General features: G+C 45.9%; 2 non-coding genes and 1 pseudogene across 2 annotated transcripts; all 3 read right to left on the bottom strand.

The window, feature by feature from the left end:
- Nucleotides 1-6,337: 6,337 nt before the first annotated feature.
- LOC132134759 (U1 spliceosomal RNA) lies at nt 6,338-6,501 on the bottom strand. The gene has a single exon (XR_009429753.1). It is a non-coding gene; the product is annotated as a U1 spliceosomal RNA (small nuclear RNA).
- Nucleotides 6,502-6,852: 351 nt separating this feature from the next.
- On the bottom strand, nt 6,853-7,029 carry LOC132134689 (U2 spliceosomal RNA; annotated as a pseudogene).
- A 6,245-nt stretch (nt 7,030-13,274) lies between these two features.
- LOC132134746 (U1 spliceosomal RNA) lies at nt 13,275-13,438 on the bottom strand. The gene has a single exon (XR_009429741.1). It is a non-coding gene; the product is annotated as a U1 spliceosomal RNA (small nuclear RNA).
- Between the last annotated feature and the right edge of the window lie 5,287 nt (nt 13,439-18,725).

Below are 18,725 nucleotides of genomic sequence, written 5' to 3'. Positions count from 1 at the left end.
ATAGACTGACAATAAAAAATATTGCTATTTAATTTACTGCAAGACTTGCAACATTTGTGGTTCAAATTAACCAAAATTCAACATTTTTTCTATGCATATTTCTACAGTATTATGGGATAAAACTTACAAAAATGGATTCCTCCGAGTGCCCTGAGTACAGTACAACTGTTTTCTCTAGGCCTCATAAAAAAAATTTTCTTCGGACTTCCACCCCCCTCGAGCTGCCTTCTCTAGCCGGGGAGGGTGCACCCTGGCCGGCATGGATGAGTAGGTGCGAGGGGGGTGGATGGTACTATTTCTTTGCTAATATCTCCGCGAAGCGGTTTGCCCCGGGGCTGAAATTACCTACCGTATGCGACCACCCTCGAGTTCCTGGGTGGTCCGGTTCCTGAGTTATAACGGTTCAAATCCCACATTTTGGGGGGCCGTAACTCGGACGCCCGGGGTCATAGGGACATGGGGCTGGTGTCGTCGGATAGAGCTCCCAAAGGTCTAATTTTGACCAGAGTTTGGTGTTGTTTCCCTTCTTTCCGAGTGAGTTATGGCAGGTCAAATTTTGGGACTTTTTGCATTTGCGGGTCCATATCTCTGGCCCCCGGGGGTCTATCGACTTGGGGGAGGTGGCTTCAGAGAGGGCCCTTCGAGGGCTATGAAGTCACCAAGTTTCAAGTCGCTAGGTCTCTTCCTTCCATTTGACTATCAAAAATGTGGGGGGCCATAACTCCGCCCCCGGGGTGTTATGGATGGGGGGGGGCAGCGGTGTTCGGTAGGCCTTCTGGAGTTCTTACTCTGACCCGAGTTTGGTGCAGTTTGGCCCCGTTTTGGCGGAGTTACAGCTTGGCAAAGTCTGTGACAGTTTGGTGAACATGCACCACATGTGGTGAAGTTATCCAAAATCCAACATTTTTATATGCATATTTCTACAGTATTATGGGATAAAACTTACAAAAATTGATTCCTCTGAGTGCCCTGGGTACAGTACAAGTGTTTTCTCTAGACCTCATAAAAAAAATTTTCTTCCGACTTCCACCCCCCTCGAGCTGCCTTCTCTAGCCGGGGAGGGTGCACCCTGTCCGGCATGGATGAGTAGGTGCGAGGGGGGTGGATGGTACTATTTTTTTGCTAATTTCTCCGCGATGCGGCAGACCCCGGGGCTGAAATTCGGGGGATCCCTAGAGGGTCGAGGGGCCTACCGTATGCGACCACCCTCGAGTTCCTGGGTGGTCCGGTTCCTGAGTTATAACGGTTCAAATCCCACATTTTGGGGGGCCGTAACTCGGACCCCCGGGGTCATAGGAACAAGGGGCTGGTGTCGTCGGATAGGGGTCCCCAACGTCTAATATTGACCAGAGTTTGGTGTTTTTTCCCCTCTCTTTGGGTGAGTTATGGCCGGTCAAATTTTGGGACTTTTTGCATTTGCGGGCCCGTATCTCTGGCCCCCGGGGGTCTATCGACTTGGGGGAGGTGGCTTCAGAGAGGGCCCTTTGAGGGCTATCACGTCATTGAGTTTCAAGTCGCTAGGTCTCTTCCTTCCATTTGACTATCAAAAATGTGGGGGGCCATAACTCCGCCCCCCCGGGGTGTTATGGATGGGGGGGCAGCGGTGTTCGGTACGCCTTCTGGAGGTCTTACTCTGACCCGAGTTTGGTGCAGTTTGGCCCCGTTTTGGCCGTTTTGACCCCCGGGGTCATAGGGACATGGGGCTAGTGTCGTCGGATAGACGGCCCCCTGGTCTGACTTTTTTCTATGCATATTTCTACAGTATAATGGGATAAAACTTACAAAAATGGATTCCTCTGAGTGTCCTGAGTACAGTACAACTGTTTTCTCTAGACCTCATATTAAAATCTTTCTTCCGACTTCCAACCCCCTCAAGCTGCCTTCTCTAGACGGGGAGGGTGCACCCTGGCCGGCATGGATGAGTAGGTGCTAGGGGGGTGGATGGTACTATTTCTTTGCTAATTTCTCCGCGATGCGATGGACCCCGGGGCTGAAATTCGGGTGATCCCTAGAGGGTTGAGGGGCCTACCGTATGCGACCACCCTCGAGTTCCTGGGTGGTCCGGTTCCTGAGTTATAACGGTTCAAATCCCACATTTTGCGGGGCCGTAACTCGGACCCCCGGGGTCATAGGGACATTGGGCTGGTGTCGTCGGATAGAGGGCCCCCTGGTCTGACTTTGACCCGATTTTGGTGCAGTTTGGCACCGTTTTGGCGGAGTTACAGCTTGGCAAAGTGTGTGACATTTTGGTTAACATGCACCACATGTGGTGAAATTAACCAAACATTTTTTCTATGCATATTTCTTCAATATTATGGGATAAAACTTACAAAAATGGATTCCTCTGAGTGCCCTGAGTACAGTACAAGTGTTTTCTCTAGGCCTCATAATAAAATTTTTCTTCCGTCTTCCACCCCCCTCGAGCTGCCTTCTCTAGCCGGGGAGGCCGATCATCATCACCAGTTAAACTGATTATTAAACTAGAAGTTGATTGAGAAATAGACTGAAATAGTGAAATGTATTGTTTATTAGACTAGAAAAGGAATGAGAAATAGACTGGTAAGTGACCAAGGAAACAGTACTTTTTGTAGTTTATTAGACTAAAAGTTTTGAATAAGAAATAGACTGGCAAGTGATCAAGGAAATAGTGCCATATGTAGTTTATTAGACTATGAAATGAATGAGAAATAGACTGGCAAGTGATCCATGAAATAGTGCCATATGTTTTAACATTAATACACTTCTATTTCAAATGTATTCAGGCCGATCATCATAACCAGTTAAACTGATTATTAGACTAGAAGTTGAATGAGAAATAGACTGAAATAGTGAAATGTATTGTTTATTAGACTAGAAAAGGAATGAGAAATAGACTGGTAAGTGACCAAGGAAATAGTACTTTTTGTAGTTTATTAGACTAAAAGTTTTGAATAAGAAATAGACTGGCAAGGGATCAAGGAAATAGTGCCATATGTAGTTTATTAGACTATAAAATTAATGAGAATTAGACTGGCAAGTGATCCATGAAATAGTGCCATATGTTTTCACATTAATACACTTCTATTTCAGATTTATTCAGGCCGATCATCATCACCAGTTAAACTGATTATTAGACTAGAAGTTGAATGAGAAATAGACTGAAATAGTGAAATGTATTGTTTATTAGACTAGAAAAGGAATGAGAAATAGACTGGTAAGTGACCAAGGAAATAGTACTTTTTGTAGTTTATTAGACTAAAAGTTTTGAATGAGAAATAGACTGGCAAGTGATCAAGGAAATAGTGCCATATGTAGTTTATTAGACTAGAAAATGAATGAGAAATAGACTGGCAAGTGATCCATGAAATAGTGCCATATGTAGTTCATTAGACTATGAGTGGAATGAGAAATAGACTGGTCAGTGACCAAGGAAATAGTCCCATTTGAAGTTGTTTGGACTAAAAGTGGAATGAGAAATAGACTGCAAAGTGTGCACTCTTGTTTTATAAAACGTATTTTACAATACATTATGGATAAATTGGAATTAGGAAGTTTTCAAATAAAGTAACTGTTAAGTGACAAATGAAATAGCCCCATGTGTAGTTCATTAGACTAGAAGTGATTTGAGAAATAGACTGACAATAAAAAATATTGCTGATTAATATACTGCAAGACTTGCAACATTTCTCTGCAACATTCAACATACTCTGACCCGAGTTTGGTGCAGTTTGGCCCCGTTTTGGCGGAGTTACAGCTTGGCAAAGTCTGTGACATTTTGGTTACCAAATAACCAAAATCCAACATTTTTTCTATGCATATTTCTACAGTATAATGGGATAAAACTTACAAAAATGGATTCCTCTGAGTGCCCTGAGTACAGTACAAGTGTTTTCTCTAGGCCTCATAAAAAAATTTTCTTCCAACTTCCACCCCCCTCGAGCTGCCTTTTCTAGCCAGGGAGGGTGCACCCTGGCCGGCATGGATGAGTAGGTATGAGGGGGGTGGATGGTACTATTTTTTTGCTAATATCTCCGCGAAGCGGTGGACCCCGAGGCTAAAATTCGGGGGATCCCTAGAGGATCGAGGGGCCTACCGTATGCGACCACCCTCGAGTTCCTGGGTGTTCCGGTTCCTGAGTTATAACGGTTCAAATTCCACATTTTGTGGGGATGTAACTCGGACCCCCGGGGTCATAGCAACATGGGGCTGGTGTAGTCGGATAGAGCTCCCAAAGGTCTAATTTTGACCTGAGTTTGGTGTTTTTTCCTCTCTTTTTGGGTGAGTTATTGCCGGTCAAATTTTGGGACTTTTTGCATTTGCGGGCCCGTATCTCTGGCCCCCGGGGGTCTATCGACTTGGGGGAGGTGGCTTCAGAGAGGGCCCTTTGAGGGCTATCAAGTCACCGAGTTTCAAGTTGCTAGGTCTCTTCCTTCCATTTGACTATCAAAAATGTGTGGGGCAATAACTCCGCCCCCCGGGGTGTTATGGATGGGGGGGCAGCGGTGTTCGGTAGGCCTTCTGGAGGTCTTACTCTGACCCAAGTTTGGTGCAGTTTGGCCCCGTTTTGGCGGAGTTACAGCTTGGCAAATTCTGTGACATTTTGGTTAACATTCACCACAATTTTGGATATGTCCGCAAATGTTCCAGATGTGATCCGTGGTCATTCCGTGAATATAATGGTCAAATAGTGGGTTCGTGGGACCCAGGGTGGGGGTCCGCAAGGGGTCTGCAGATGATCCGCAGTCATTGTGTGAATATAATGGTCAAATGGACAAATAATGGGTTCGTGGGACCCGGGTTGGGGGTCCGACGGGGGTCCGCATCGGTTCCGTGGTCATTCTGTAACTTTAAAGGTCAAATGGACAAATATAGGTTTCGTGAGCAAAAAAAACGTACACCCCCCATTCGGGTAAATGCCACTGTTTTAAACCTGAGGTGTACTGCTCCGTGCGCCACCCTATGGAGAAGTGCTGAATGGCATGTAGGGGCCTCAAATTTGGCCTTTTTGACGCCGCGTCCGTCAAAAATTTTTTGGGGTCAGCGCGCATGTCCCCTTAACCCACGTAGACGAGCCCTCAAACTTATACCTGAATGGACGCTCCAAAAAAAAAAGGACTTTCTGGAGAAGTCAAGACGTGACATCCCTAGGAGCTTGCCATTCACCTCTTTAAAACAAAAGCGCACGCTGTGGTGCCTCCGCACGCCGGCACGGGCAGCCGACATGATGGAGGCACCAACAGCCTAGAAACTTAAAACAACAATAAATACAATAATAAATAACCAAATAAATAATTAAAAGACCTTACCTTAAAACGTGTTGGAGCCCGAAGCAGCAGAGTTCAATGTACCTCTCGAAGTTGTGTGACTCAAGATAAAAAGATCTCGAGTCAGGAAACCTCCAAGAGGCGATCGCAGTCTAAACCGTCTGACAAGATACGTGATCTTAGCCAAAAGGCCGAGAAGCGATGCCGCTAAGACGCAGCGGGCAGGAAGCCGGACACAGCGATGCCTATCTCGGCTTTGGTAAGTCTGGGGGACCTAAAAACGCTGGGGGATGGTAGTACCCTCCCCTGTCTGCAACGTCACCGGGACTCGTCACGCTCGGCCTGACGCTGGCACTGCAGCGACGGAAAGTACGACATCGCTCGTAACTCCCAAACGGTTCGTCGCAGAGCCACGTGCCTTATGTAATGGGAATCCTTGGCTCGAGCCGAACCAGACGCAGGTCTCAGATTGGCTCGTTGCTCTGACAGAATTTTCGGGTATTTGGGATTTTGTCGAAAACCTTCTTTTGCAACCTAGCGCCAGGTATTTGGCCCAGTCCCACCCAAAGCAGCACAGAAAGCTTCTCTGGAGTCTGCCTGTCAATAATCATCCCAAAAAAGTGGAAATTTCCATTCACCTTGGCGAGGGGACCTCAAAACGTGCTAACGTGGCGTGTCCGAGATGGCTCGAATGGCTATAACTCCAGGAAGGAATGAGATCCCTTCACCCAAATCGGCACACCTGTGCAGGGGCTCAGTCAGAAGCAAGGTGAAAAAGGGCGCTGCGACAGGCCACTCGGTGGCGCTGTAAGCGACAACAAAATTAATACCAATTGAAAAAGGACAACCAAACAACATGGAGACAGCTACAGCTAGGCTGCAGTCAGTCCAATCGACTTTCAAAGTAAGGTCTGTGCTATATTCGAACTGAACCACCCACCAGGGTCCGATTTTTCAAGAGCGTAAAAATCGGTGAAAGCGTTGTTTCACAGGCGCACAACACATACCTCGCATGTGACAGAACTCCCCATTCTGAAACGCAAAAAAAAAAAAACCTGGAAAAAACCTCTTCTGCTTTGTTTCACCAACAATTTCAGGGGAGAGCGCGAACGCAGTCCCCCACTACCATAAATTATGCAGTCGAGATTCCCGCATTTGGGGAATTCGCAGGGGTCAGCATGGCCGGAGTGCAATGGGCAAGCCTCGCCCTGGGTGAACCGCCTTCTTGATCATGGTGTCTCCCCTGCCAGGTTAGTATGAAGGCCCAGGCGGTCAGCCAGAGGTACGATTTGCGTCTCTACCGTCCACACCAACGGTTAGCCCCCCTCCAGGAAAGGAAGGACGGGTGCCTTCCATTACTGGCCTGGAAACTGCCAAGCTCATGGGCCGGTGCTTCCCAACGCCGGTTTTAGATGACTCTCTTTAACCAAACACACCTGATTCGATGCATCACCTCGTCTGTGAAAGACCTCAGGTGGGTGCATCGTTCGTGGAAGAGTCCAAGACCCCAGGAGGGCGCATCAGGAAAAAAGTTCGCAATACACCACAGCATGGCAGATCTCATTCCTTGTTCTGCTATTCGACACAATAAACGGCAATCCCCAAAAAGGGAAAGCACACCGTTCCTGGAGACACTGCAATACCAGGCCGATGCTTGGAGTGGACGGAGCAAGCCCCGGCTCCAGCTCCGTGATCTAAAAATCCATTTAATATGTAGTCCCCGGATGGGGGACGTATCAGATATTAAACTGATAAGAACAGATTTTTTTTCTTTCAAAAAAGTTTTATTGTCACGAGTTACATTTTTTCCATTTGCATTTTTACTTTCACACACATTTTTCTTTTCAAGCACACATTAAAACAAGCCATATAATATATAATAAATACACATGGTAAAATGAAAGAAACAATCATTGTTAAAAAACATTTGATTAAAACCACAGTGTTTTGCTTGTTTTTAAAAGGCCAAATTTGGGGTGTGTTTAAAAGGTGCGATTGGTTTCAAAAGTAAAATACAAATTTAAAAAAGCAAACAAGCCTCATATGCATGTTAATAAAACCAATTTTATTGATAAAACACAATAAAAACCAATTTATTGGATAAAAACCAATAAAAAAAACCATCTGTTGTGCAAGACCGGGGGTGAGTCCTTATCAAGTCGGTCTTCACCCCACTCTCCAGAACAGGGACATGAGATGCTACTTTACGGGCTCAGCGGAGATCCCCTCTCCTCCGGCCCGCTGGCCCGCTGTTCCCGTAGCCAGAATGGTGAGGGTGCATCTACGGGCAGCCAGGGTCGGTGCCTGCCGGGACCCTCTCTGTGCGACCCCGGCCCCCCAGTCCGAATATCGTCGTCCGGTACCCCTGCAGCATTGATGTTACCTTTAGCTCGCATGCATTGAGGGTTACCGTAACGCGCTTCCCCACCAGCAGGTTTCTGGTGGCCCAGATGGCATCCTTGATGACGTTGAGGGTGAGCCAGAGCGAGGTAAATTTCTGTGCCGTCAAGTCCTTCAAGCCCCGGCCCACCCCAAGGATGGCGAGCTGGTACCCGAACTGGGCCCCACCTGCTGGTAGGCACGGGAAATACAGGGGGCCGGTCTTGGCCCACAGGGCCCGCGCAGTGCTGCAGTCCCAGAGCAGGTGGTGGACGGTCTCCGGGGAATTGCAGCCGGACCGAGGGCAGATGGGGTTTTTGGCCATGCCTCTGGAGTGCATAACCGCCCTGACCGGGAGGATCTCATGAGCCACCATCCACGATAAGTCCTTGTGCCTGTTCTGGAGAGCAGGGTGAGCCGCATTCCGCCAAACTTGTTTGGCCTCACTTAGTGTGAGGCCCGGAACTGGACTCACCGGTTCCCGGTCCTGCACAACAGAAATGAGAGACTTGTGTTTAGTTAAAATGGTGACATCTTCACTCTCTAAAAGGTATTTCTTTAAAAACTTTTTTATAAAACTGTACTCTTTAGGCAAGTTAAAAGACACTGGGGTTTTCAAATCTACTGGTAAAATTTTCAAAGTTCTTAGGTAAGACCCCATCCAAAATCGCGCCATTGCAGCCGTCTTGTTTTCTTTGGATGGGGTCATGGCATAACTGATGTGCAGGGCGGTGAAGCAGCTGCCTAAAAACAGGTGGGGGTCTGGGAGGCCTTTTCCACCGTTCTCTGGCCTTTTCTTGACTGTCTCCCTCTTCAGGCGCTCCCACTTGGACCCCCACAGGAAGTAAAACACCGCCCTCTCCAGTTTCACCTGGAACTGCCGAGGGGGGCTAAAAACAGAACAAACAAGTAAAATCAGAGGTAAAATCACAGATTTAAAAATTAAAATTTTACCTTCAATCGTCAACTGTCTTAGTCCCCAAAACCCTAGTCTTTTCCTAACTTTCCCTAGCAAGTCAGTCCAGCTTTCCCGTCCTCCACCCTCTTTATCAAATTTAACACCTAAAATTTTAAAATCGTTGTCTTTAAAAACCAAATCAAGTCCTCCTGTGTCCACGTCCCCCCACGGCCCGAGGAGCTGGGCCTCAGACTTGTTTCTATTGAGTTTGGCGCCCGAGGCCCGACCGTACCAGTCAGTCAAGTCCAGTGCTCTTCGTATAGATAAAATGTCTGTGGTTAAAAGAGTAACATCGTCCATGTATGTTCACAGTTTTGGAAAGATGCCCGTTTACAAGGAATTTGCTGACTAGTCCCTTGTACAGCAGTCCCACCCAGGCTACAAACCTCTTTGGAAAACCCATTTTTTGCAGTACCTGAAAAAGGTACTGGTGCGAGACTCGGTCAAATGCTTTTTCAAAGTCTAAATTTAGGACTACTAGCCGAATATTTCTGTCTCTCGCATAACAGATGGCGTCTCTGATCAGCACTAGGCTGTCTGTTATCTTTCTTCCGGGCACAGAACAAGCTTGATCCGGGTGAATCACGTCCTCTAAAGCCGTTGACATGCGTGTTGCTAAAATTTTGCTAAAAAGTTTATAATCAAAATTTAAAAGTGTTATGGGTCTCCAGTTTTTTAAGTCAGTCCGGTCACCTTTTTTGTGAAGTAAAGAAACTATCCCTATTCTAAAACTGTCTGGAAGTCTGTCGAGGGTCTCAAACTCTTTAAAAACTGTCAAAAGCTCTTGTCCTAAAATGTCCCAAAATGTTAGATAAAACTCTAGGGGAAGTCCATCCACTCCTGGGGACTTCCCCTTCTTGAAACCTCCAAGAGCTTTTTGGATTTCTAAGATGTTAAAATCTTGGGTTAAAATCTAATTTTGACAGTCAACCCTTTCCTCAATAAAATGTAAAACTTCTTTTGCAGTGTCAAAGTGTACCTTTTTAAAACTATATAATGCCCCATAAAATTTTTCCACATCCTCTAAAATCTCTTTTGTTGTGTTAACCTCCCTATCCCTTGTTTTAACCCTGGTTAACCCCCCACCCCTTGTTATTATTTTCTTAAAAAAATATCTGGTACACTTTTCGCCTTCTTCTATTTCTCTCTCTTTACTTCTTAAAAGGACCCCTTTACTTTCTATATTGGCTAAAACTGACATTTCTTTTTTTACTTCCTGAATTCCTCGTTAAAATCAAAACCATTATTTAAAAGATTAAAATACCTTTGTAGTCTTTTCTGGAACCCCAACATGCGTTTCTTTTCCCTACTCTTCTTTTCTTTCCCTATCTTTCTAAAAAACTGTCTTGTCCGGTCCTTTACCATCTCCCACCACTGTGCACATGTATCGTAAAAGTCTTGGAGGTTCTGCCATTGGCTGAACTGTTCCATATATTCTAAAACTATATCCTTGTTTTCCAACAGGGAACAGTTCAGCTTCCACAGCCCTCCCCCTACCGTCACACCCATGGGCAGTGAAAGGGTGCAAGACAGCATCATGTGATCAGAGAAAAAGAGGGGGGTTAATGTAGCATCGGTCGGCGGGCAGTCCCTTGTAAAAACGTAGTCGATTCGAGAGGCTTTGTCACCATCACCACTGAACCAGGTGAAGCCCTCCTCTCTTTGATGCAAAATTTTAAAACAGTCGACTAAATTAAAATCTCTGACTAAACCCTGCAATAAAACCGACGTTTTGTCCACTCTAAAATCCTCCCCTACCCTTTTCCTGTCTGTTTTGGATAAAACACAATTAAAATCCCCTGCTACCATTAGGGGGGCCCTACCTAGCATGTGGGGTTGCAAGTCTTCTAAAAGCTCATATCTTTCATTCTTTTCCATAACCATATACATTAAGAACATTAAAATCCCTGTCTAAAAAGGTCAGATTTACTAAAAGTGCCCGGCCTTGCCTCACCACAGTGCTGCCCTTCACCAAGATATTAGGATTATTAATTAAAACCGCAACTCCGTCATTTTTGTTAAAATTTGATCCGCTCCATATGGAGGCTCCTGCGGACCATAGCTCCTCCATTTTCTTGTACCTAGTTAAAAAGGGCAGAGAACACTCTTGTAATAAAAACAAATCTGACTTAAAAGATTTTAAAAGGGACAAAATACTCTGTGCTCTAATGGTGGACCTCACACTTCTTACATTGATAGTAGAGATGGTGAGGGCCATGAGCAGTAGGGTTAAAAAGGTATAAGACATTTAAAACAGAAGACAGTAAAAAGACTACAAAGATATGATTAAAATCATGTTATATCTTGTTGCATTTGCCTTTCCTTTTCCTCAGACGAGCTGGGATCAGGAGGGCAAATGCCTGTCGCTTCAGAGGCCACAGAGGAAACCTCTTGTGGCTCCTTTGGCGACGATGCTGTTAGCTTAATGTGCAAAAAGGAAACCTCATTGGGGGACTCTAGGGGCCACATGCGCTCCAGATCTACCGAATCAGAACTATCAAGCTTATATGCTGCCCTAGATTTTTTCTCCTCCGTTACAATCAGAGGAGACCCCGCAGGTCTTTTTTGCACCTGAGCGTTAGGGAGTGAACACTCTGTCTCACTCCCGGTAGATTCCTGCACCCCATCCGAAACTGTTACTAGTGAGGAATTTGTTTTTTCCTCACTTTCCTCTCCTTCCATGACCATTTCCTGTTCCGTTGCCTCCGCCCCTGTAGCCGTCCCACTTCCTCCTTCCTGCCCAATTTCTGAGGCCGGCTGGGAATTTGAAATTCCCGCCAAAACCTCAGGGACCGCCTCCTCTTTCCTTTGTTCATTCGTTTGTTGCCCATGTGGGGCGGCCATTTTGAGCTTGTTGGCAAAACTTTTAGGGCAGTCTCTGTAGAGGTGGTTTGTTTCTCCACAAAGATTGCACCGTCTGCCATTGGTACAATCATCAAACTGTGACCAATTTCTCTACACTTCCCACATACTAACTCTTGGCATGCTTCAGCGAGATGACCAAACCTGCAACCCTTCCTGCAGAGTTTGGTATGTAGCCTCTGTTCTCTCAGAGCACAATCATGGAAGGCAGATGTTTCAGGCCCTGGTAGCCCCCAGCGTCTTCCCATTGTTTAATGGGAATTCGCCAGAAGCATGTCCAAATGCCATCTTCATCTAACACTTTGACAGGCTGGCCTCGAACAGTGCAAAATCTACCCAACCAAACATAAATATCATCTCCAGTCACTGTTTCATTGAACATTCTTACAATCACAGTTTTAAGTGTGTTATCAGAAAGTTTCTCGACAGTGAACATGGAGAACTGGGCTTTAACTGAATCAAACCTTTGCCAAAAGTCATTAAGCAGGGAAGCGGTTTGTTTAATTTGATTAAACATCAAATCCTTTGTTCAAGGGCAGAGTCATCAAACAATTCAGGTCGTCAGATCTAAAAGCTAAGGTCTTTTGGATCAGCTTGCTGGAAAAGTCCATACGTGACATTCAAAAGAGCTTCCCCTCAACCTGCCTGAATAAAAAATGCACGCTGTGGTGCCTCCGCACGCCGGCACGGGCAGCCGACATGGTGGAGGCACCAACAGCCTAAAAACTTAAAACAACAATAAATACAATAATAAATAACCAAATAAATAATTAAAAGACCTTACCTTAAAACTTGTTTTAGCCCGAAGCAGCAGAGTTCAATGTACCTCTCGAAGTTGTGTGACTCAAGATATAAAAAGATCTCTAGTCAGGAAACCTCCAAGAGGCGATCGCAGTCTCAACCGTCCGACAAGATACGTGATCTTAGCCAAAAGGCCGAGAAGCGATGCCGCTAAGACGCAGCGGGGAGGAAGCCGGACACGGCGATGCCCATCTCGGCTTTGGTAAGTCTGGGGGACCTAAAAACGCTGGGGGATGGTAGTACCCTCCCCTGTCTGCAACGTCACCGGGCCTCGTCACGCTCGGCCTGACGCTGGCACTGCAGCGACGGAAAGTACGGCATCGCTCGTAATTCCCAAACGGTTCGTCGCAGAGCCACGTGCCTTATGTCATGGGAATCCTTGGCTCGAGCCGAACCAGACGCAGGTCTCAGATTGGCTCATCGCTCTGACGGAATTTTCGGGTATTTGGGATTTTGTCGAAAACCTTCTTTTGCAACCTAGCGCCAGGTATTTGGCCCAGTCCCACCCAAAGCAGCACAGAAAGCTTCTTTGGAGTCTGCCTGTCAATAATCATCCCAAAAAAGTGGAAATTTTCATTCACCTTGGCGAGGGGACCTCAAAACGTGCTAAGGTGGCGTGTCCAAGATGGCTCGAATGGCTATAACTCCAGGAAGGAATGAGATCCCTTCACCCAAATCGGCACACCTGTGCAGGGGCTCAGTCAGAGGCCAGGTGAAAAAGGGCGCTGCGACAGGCCACTCGGTGGCGCTGTAAGCGACAACAAAACTAATACCAATTGAAAAAGGACAACCAAACAACATGGAGACAGCTACAGCTAGGCTGCAGTCAGTCCAATCGACTTTCAAAGTAAGGTCTGTGCTATATTCGAACTGAACCACCCACCAGGGTCCGATTTTTCAAGAGCGTAACTGACTTTGTTTCACAGGCGCACAACACATACCACGCATGTGACAGAACTCCCCATTCTGAAACGCAAAAAAAAACGCAAAACGCATAAAAAACCTCTTCTGCTTTGTTTCACCAACAATTTCAGGGGAGAGCGCGAACGCAGTCCCCCACTTCCATAAATTATGCAGTCGAGATTCCCGCATTTGGGGAATTCGCAGGGGTCAGCATGGCCGGAGTGCAATGGGCAAGCCTCGCCCTGGGTGAACCGCCTTCTTGATCATGGTGTCTCCCCTGCCAGGTAAGTATGAAGGCCCAGGCGGTCAGCCAGAGGTATGATTTGCGTCTCTACCGTCCACACCAACGGTTAGCCCCCCTCCAGGAAAGGAAAGATGGGTGCCTTCCGTTACTGGCCTGGAAACTGCCAAGCTCATGGGCCGGGGCTTCCCAACGCCGGTTTTAGATGACTCTCTTTAACCAAACACACCTGATTCGGTGCATCACCTCGTCTGTGAAAGACCTCAGGTGGGTGCATCGTTCATGGAAGAGTCCAAGACCCCAGGAGGGCGCATCAGGAAAAAAGTTCGCAATACACCACAGCATGGCAGATCTCATTCCTTGTTGCAAATACAGTTGCTATTTAATGAAAAGCGAGATACGCACCACAAGTGGTGCACATGTGTGCCAAAATTCAACGCTCATTTTTATGCAAATTCTACAGTATTATCGGATAAAACTTACAAAAATGGATTCCTCTGAGTGCCCTGAGTACAGTACAACTGTTTTCTCTAGGCCTCATAAAAAATTTTTCTTCCGACTTCCACCCCCCTCGAGCTGCCTTCTCTAGCCGGGAAGTGTGCACCCTGGCCGGCATGGATGAGTAGGTGCGAGGGGGGTTGGATGGTACTATTTTTTTGCTAATATCTCCGCGAAGCGGTGGACCCCGGGGCTGAAATTCGGGGGATCCCTAGAGGGTCGAGGGGCCTACCGTATGCGACCACCCTCGAGTTCTTGGGTGGTCCGGTTCCTGAGTTATAACGGTTCAAATCCCACATTTTGGGGGGCCGTAACTTTGACCCCCGGGGTCATAGGGACATGGGGCAGGTGTCGTCGGATAGAGGGCCCCCTGGTCTGACTTTGACCCGATTTTGGTGCAGTTTGGACACGATTTGGCGGAGTTACAGCTTGGCAAAATCTGTGACATTTTGGTTAATTAACCAAAATCCAACATTTTTATATGCATATTTCTACAGTATTATGGGATAAAACATACAAAAATGGATTCCTCTGAGTGCCCTGAGTACAGTACAAGTGTTTTCTCTAGGCCTCATAAAAAAATTTCTTCCGACTTCCACCCCCCTCGAGCTGCCTTTTCTAACCAGGGAGCGTGCACCCTGGCCGGCATGGATGAGTAGGTACGAGGGGGGTGGATGATACTATTTTTTTGCTAATATCTCCGCGAAGCGGTGGAACCTGAAATTCGGGGGATCCCTAGAGGGTCGAGGGGCCTACCGTATGCAACCACCCTCGAGTTCCTGGGTGGTCCAGTTCCTGAGTTATAATGGTTCAAATTCCACATTTTGGGGGGCCGTAACTCGGACCCCCAGGGTCATAGGGACATGGGGCTAGTGTCGTCGGATAGAGCTCCCAAAGGTCTAATTTTGACCAGAGTTTGGTGTTGTTTCTCCTCTTTTCGAGTGAGTTATGGCCAGTCAAATTTTGGGACTTTTTGCATTTGCGGGTCCATATCTCTGGCTCCCGGGGGACTTGGGGGAGGTGGCTTCAGAGAGGGCCCTTTGAGGGCTATCAAGTCACCGAGTTTCAAGTTGCTAGGTCTCTTCCTTCCATTTGACTATCAAAAATGTGGGGGGCCATAAATTCGCCCCCCCGGGGTGTTATGGATGGGGGGACAGCTGTGTTCGGTAGGCCTTCTGGAGGTCTTACTCCGTCCCGAGTTTGGTGCAGTTTGGCCCCGTTTTGGCCGTTTTGACCCCCGGGGTCATAGGGACATGGGGCTAGTGTCGTCGGATAGACGGCCCCCTGGTCTGACTTTTTTCTATGCATATTTCTACAGTATAATGGGATAAAACTTACAAAAATGGATTCCCTGAGTGCCCTGAGTACAGTACAAGTGTTTTCTCTAGGCCTCTTAAAAAAAAAATTTCTTCCGACTTCCACCCCCCTCAAGCTGCCTTCTCTAGCCGGGGAGGGTGCACCCTGGCCGGCATGGATGAGTAGGTGCGAGGGGGGTGGATGTCATTAGTCATTAGACTAGAAAATGAATGGGAAATAGACTGGTAAGGGACCAAGGTAATTTACAGTTTATTAGAATAAAAGTGGAATGAGAAATAGACTGGTAAGTGACCAAGAAAATAGTTCCATTTGTAGTTTCTTAGACTAGAGGTGGTATGAAAAATAGACTGGTAACTGAATCAAGGAAATAGTCATATTTGTAGTTTATCAGACTAGAAAATGAATGAGAAATAGACTGGTAGGTGACCAAGGAAATAGTACTATTTGTAGTTTATTAGACTAGAAGTTGAATGAGAAATAGACTGGTAAGTGATCCAAGGGAATAGTCCCATTTGTAGTTTATTAGACTAGAAAAAGAATGAAAAAAAACTGGTGAGTGAATCAAAGGAATAGTCAAATTTGTAGTTTATTAAACTAGAAGTGTAATGAGAAATAGACTGCAAATTGTGCTCTCTAATGTATTAGACTCAAAGTTGTATTAACAGACTACAAATGGGACCTAAAAAGTTATATAAGTAACCAATCCTTGGGCAGTGTCCCTTGCATTCATCCTTTTGCTATTCATCCTTTAGTGTTTTAACAAAAGTAGATATAGCTTTGGACGACTGTCCCTTGTGCTTTCGTGGCTATAATCAGCTAAGCCAACACCTTCGTGTCTTTCACAAGGTGCGGAATGTGAAGGAGCGCAAGCTTCTCCTATCCATTGCTTCTGGGAGAGCTTCTCACGGCGGTACCGGCAGCTGAGGAAGCGGTCAAATCCCACCCCCTCTAGGCAGGTTGCATGGGCAACACATAGTCTGCTATCGGCCCTCAACAGCCCTGGGGAGGAGGAGTGCTCAGAGTCGCAGGTTGACAGACTAGATGAAGAGCCAGCCACCAGGCCTGAGGCAGAGCCAGCCACAGGACCCGAGGAGGAGGTCGCCGGGCCTTCAAAGAAGGCCCACTCCTCCGATGCACCATACCCCTTTCCGGACCACGTGCCAGCCCTAAGTGAGTATGACACTTGTCACTTTGATAACACCATACAATAACTTTCATTAATAAATCTCCTATTTGTAGATTATTAGACTAGAAGTTACCTGAGAAATAGACTGGTAAGTGAACCAAGGAAATAATCTCATTTGTTGTTCATTAGACTAGAAGTTGAATTAGAAATAGACTGGTAAGTGAACCAAGGAAATAGCCCCATTTATAGTTTGTTAGACTACAAGAGAAATGAGAAATAGACTGATAAGTGACCAAGGAAATAGTACCATTTGTAGTTTATTAGACTAGAAAATTATAGTAATATAATTATACATATACACACACATATTATGTATATATATATATATATATATATATATATATATATATATATATATATATATAATTTTATTATATATTTAATTTAATTTAATTTAATATAATAATAATAATAATAATGTTTGTTAGTGTTTACCTCTATGTTATCGACCTGACTCACCTGGTCCTTCTCTTGTGCTTTCTTTTTGCAGATCAGCTCATTGAGGAGTCCAGGGCCCACTGGGAGGGCATCAACCCCACTCCGAAATTAATAAATAATGTGTCCTCAAAGATTTTTAGAATAAAATTTTTTATTTAATATATGTCAGCTGGCCAGACCAATCTGGCCAGCTTGATGTTTTTGGACAACAGGGCAAAGGTCCGGTCCTGGCTGTCTTTTTTAAGGAAATGCAACATTGCAGAGCCAACTGTGCACCATTACCTAAAAAATGTGGCACAGTTCCTCAAATATCTTAATGAGACCCCGCCGCCCACATGCCGGCTCTCCCGTGTGGCTTTCATTGGGATTAGGAGGGAAATCCAGAACTTGACCCGCCCAGTAAAGCGCAGCGTGGCAGTCCACGAGCTGGCTGTAAAACAAGCCAAGGAGGCCCGCCTGATCCCTAAAGCCACACTGCGAGCTTGCCGGGACTCTGCCAAAAAATTTTTTTCTGAGATTCTGGGTAAGTTTTTGAATCCTTTCTCCTCTCATTATTTGGCGATCAATGTGATCCTTTATGCTTCTCTTTTTTTCTGTGAAGATCGTCTGAAGACTAGTCCTGAGAAAAAGGACCAATGGTCTTTTTATGGACACCTCACCACTTACTGGGCCAGCATTTATGGTCACCGTGGAGGGGTGTTCCAAAATGTAACAATTAAAGAGGTGGAGGATGCCCGTGCGACAGCTACAGAAGGCCACTTTGTCATTAAGGTGAGTGGTTCTCTTTCTCTCTGTCTCTCGTTGTCCACATGGTTTTCTTTAAAATAAAACTCAGCTTATGCCACTTCTCACTGTTTCTAAAGATATCAGCCCACAAGACCAACCAGGCCTTTGGTGCAGCCCAGCTGGCCCTGGACCAGGAGGAGTATGGGTGGCTTGAGGAATTCCTTTCACTCCGGTCCAACTTGGTAGGGGGACGAGTTGCAAACTATTTCTTCTTTACCTCAAAGGCCAGCTCCTGCAAAAACTTGAACAAGTATTTTCAGGATGCGTGGGCGAGCATGGGGTTACCAGGCACACCCACATTTACTGATGTGAGGACTGCCATCGCCACCCATGTAAGCATTCCTGTACTTGTCCCGGCTTTATGAGTTTCTGGTGTGTTTTTTTCTAACTCTTTGCCTATGCTGTTCTCTCTCCAAAAAGGCAAAGAACACTCACTGCCCGGAAGATAGGCACAAAGTGGCACAGTTCATGTGCCACGACACCACCACAGCTGACAGGTTTTATGCCCTCAACCTTAATGCAAAGCAGGCAGCAGAACACCGTCGCCTCTTTGATACAGCTGTGGTGGGTGAGGAAGCTGATAGTCCAAGGCAGCAAGGTGCCAAGAGAAGAAAGACGACAAAACCCCACAAGATGCCAGCTGAGGAAAAGTCCTCATCCACCAGCCCAACGCTCTCCGACAGCCCTCCCGATGCCGAAGAAGGCCAGAAGTCTGGGAAATCTGCTTCAGTAAGTACAATTTCCCATGGATTGGTTTAACTGTTTGTGACAAGTAGACATGTTCACTAACACTTTGCCTTTCTTATTATTTCTATAAGGAAAGAAGCACATTAATGAAGATGGTCCTCAGACGCAGACTGATGGTGAAGAACTCCCCACTTAAATCACCACAGGAAATAGCGTCTAAAAAGCTGGTGCAGCAAGTAAAAAAAGAGACTGGAGAAATTTAAAAAAAAATCCCGTAAATAATTTATGTAGCTATTTAAATTGTTTGTTTTGATGTTTTTTATGATAATTGTTCTACTCCTTTTATTTCTACGATAAAAAAATAAGGTTATCTTTTTATTTGTTTTGATAGCCTGTTCCATTTTTCTTTTTTCTTTTTTTTGTAAA

The sequence above is a fragment of the Carassius carassius genome, unplaced genomic scaffold (genome assembly GCF_963082965.1).
Source record: "Carassius carassius unplaced genomic scaffold, fCarCar2.1 SCAFFOLD_61, whole genome shotgun sequence".
Lineage (NCBI taxonomy): Eukaryota > Metazoa > Chordata > Actinopteri > Cypriniformes > Cyprinidae > Carassius > Carassius carassius.
Note: the sequence above shows the minus strand (reverse complement) of the source record. Positions and strands in the feature narration are given on the sequence as shown.